A 2,822-nucleotide genomic window follows, 5' to 3' on the forward strand; every position below is an offset into this window, starting at 1 on the left:
AGCGGCCCCCGCAGAGCCGCCGGCCCGGCCATGTGCCGACAGGGGTGGCTGCTGCCGGCTGCCTGCTCCGAGCCCGCCGCTGCAGCCCGCCTCCTCAGCCTCCTTTCTCCTTTTTAATTTGTTTTCTGGGTTTTTTTAACCGTTATTTAATTTTTAAGAATTTTATTATTAATAATAATAATTTTTTAATCCGTTTATTTTGGTATTGATGCTCTCCGAGCGGGAGACTCCGGGAGACGCGGTCCTCACCTGAGCGAGCCGGCCCCATTCCCCCGTTTGAAGGTAAGCGGAGCTGGAGAAGGCACCGGAGCGGGGGCTCCGCGGGACCCCCCCGGCTCTGCCGGGCCCTTTCTCCGCATCTCTGCCGGCGCTGGGGTCTCTCGCGGTGTTTTTTCCCTGTTTGCTTCGCTCCCGCCCCCGCCGCCTCTTGCCGGTGCATCCGAAACTGCCTGGGATCGGTGCTCGGGGGAGCCGGCAGCGAGCCCCGCATCCCCGGGATGCCCGCACGGAGGGCAGCAGGTACACGGTAGCCCCGGCTGCCCGGAGTGGGGCTGGGAAGGGATTTGGAGGGGGAGACAGGGTGAGGAGGGACATGGAGAACTGCACGGCATCCTCTCCCCCATAGCCTGCCCGGAGGTATCGAGCAAGTCCCGCCGCCTCAGACCTGTGTGGGAAATACTGGGGTGCTCCAGGCTCGGTTTTCCCTCATCCCACAGCATCTTCAGAGCCTGTGAGGGATGTCGTGCAGGCACCTTTCAGGGATGGAGCGGGGAAGCTGCCCAATCCCATGCCTTTCCTGGGTGTGCAGGTCGTGTCCTTCTCTGCCCCAGGGACGCCTCAACCCCCTTTGCTCACTCAGCATGGGACTGGAACTGGCTCTTTTCATTTTCTGGACATCTCACCTGGAGCCATGTGATTCACTTTGTTTCCATCTCATGTGCTGGCCCCAAAAGACATCAGAATCCCCCTCTCCATCCAATGAGTTTGTAGGACACCCCAGTCCTGGGTTAGGTAGCAAACCATCCCATTAACTCACACTCAGCAAAGCGGTGGTGATGGAGAGGAATGCGAGGAAGGAGGAGGCACAGTCACCTGTGGGTTGTTTTTGTCACTCTGGATCCAGCAGCCATGAAGGTCTGTGCTCTCAGAGCCACATGGATGCTGTTCAGCACATTAAAGGTAGCCTGAGGGCTCAGGGGGGCTGTGGGAGGGAGAGAGAAATCCCCCAAGGGAAGATGGCTTTTCATTTCCCCATATCGACCTCTTTCAGACAGGATTATTTATATTTGACACAACAGATCACAAAACTTGTGAGGTAGTGGGGGTGTGCTCATACTCATTAAGGTAGACGGTTTTCTGGCAGAATAAATTCAAGGTAAGAGAAGATGGCACTTTGAGGTTCAACAGATTGTCTTCCAGCCTGAAACGAGCAGCGAAATCAGCATAAAACCTAGATGGGAAAACTCAGCACTTCAGTCTGTCATGATGTATGGCTGTCATTTTAGGGAACCTGGTGAGTTATCCCAATTTTTAGTGTGCAGATGGTGCTCCTGGGCAACTTCATTTGAGCAAAAGTACCCAGTAGGATGAGATTTTCAGTCAACACATCTTGTCTTCGCAGAGGAAGCACCTAAATTATAGCGCTGTGAGGGAAAGCAGTTGACATGAATTGTGCATGAAGTGAGTGCCTGAGTTATCTCCCACCTGTACTGAGGCTCCTGCCCCCTTGCAATGGCTTGTGAATAACTGGAGGTTGTTTGCAGTCTCTGTGGTTGATTTTCTTCTTGCCTGAAATGAGCAGGAAGGTGCATTAGGGGCTGTCACTTGGTGAAAAGGGATTTTAAACACCTTAAAGACCATGCAGCTGTAATTAGAAGTGTAACCTCCTTCCTCTGCATGCCAGGATTTCTGTGCAGGAGGATGACAGGACCTCTTAAGGAATGGTGCTGGTGTTCAGGAGAGATTAAGAACTTCAAAATCCCCTGCAAAGCTACTGATGTTGATTTATCACCCCACACTACATCGGTTCTCGTTCAGAAAGGATGTGGGGATTTGAGGTGAAGGAAGGAAACATTGGTTCCTTTTTGTTTTATTGCCAGCAGGCACAGCTTACAAACACAAGCAGCTCTGAAATACCTGTGCCTACCTGAGCACAGCGAGTTGCAGAACATCACCAGTGGTGTGGTGTCCTCGCTGTGCTCATCGCTGCTTTCCAGCAAAGCCTCACAGATGGCTCTGGCTCTCACATCTCCTGACCCTTTCCCAGTGAATCTGTGGCAGTCCCTAAACCCTCGTGGAGGTGACACAAGAGTCAAGCCTGAAGGTCTGACTGAGGGGCTTTGCCCTCTGAGGAGGATGTGTTCAGCAGTGGGTAAGGGACAGACTCGCTGCCTGTGGTTTACTGAACCAAAACCTTTCCAAATGTTTCCCACTCTGAAGCTGAAGAACACCCCTGACCCTACAGCATCCCTCAGCACCCCTCTAGGATATTTAAAAGTTTTTCTGGGTGCCAGATTCGAAGAGATGAAGGTTCTCAATTCCCTCAGGCATTTATGTGCAGCCCAGAGAGCTTCATTGCATCCTCACAGCCTGGCAGAGTCTGTGCCACCGGCCTTTGGGATGTCAGGATGTGTCCTCAGTGCCCAGCACGTGGGGCAAGGGGTGCTGCTGCAGCTGGCCAGGCTCCAAGGGATTTGCCTGACTCAGCTTTTCCCTCTGGCTGCTCAGTGCTGGTGGAGAAGCAGGGATGGTTAGGTGCCTTGTCACCTGGCCTGTTCCAGCACCTGTGTGCCGTGTTGTCATGGATATGGATATGGATATGG

At 53.2% G+C, this 2,822-nt stretch overlaps 1 protein-coding gene across 2 annotated transcripts in view; it reads left to right on the forward strand.

Annotated features, from left to right (window-relative positions):
- Positions 1-15: 15 nt before the first annotated feature.
- The window catches only part of FAM163B (family with sequence similarity 163 member B), a 22,582-nt gene continuing 19,775 nt past the window's right edge, over positions 16-2,822 (forward strand). The window contains exon 1 of one of the 2 annotated variants that reach the window (XM_015644938.1): positions 16-282. The gene's annotated coding sequence lies outside the window, so the exon portion shown is untranslated. Of the gene's footprint in view, positions 283-442; positions 520-2,822 lie in introns of those variants that run through there. The other variant, XM_015644939.1, reaches the window with a different exon arrangement.

This window comes from Parus major, chromosome 17 (genome assembly GCF_001522545.3).
Source record: "Parus major isolate Abel chromosome 17, Parus_major1.1, whole genome shotgun sequence".
NCBI lineage: Eukaryota > Metazoa > Chordata > Aves > Passeriformes > Paridae > Parus > Parus major.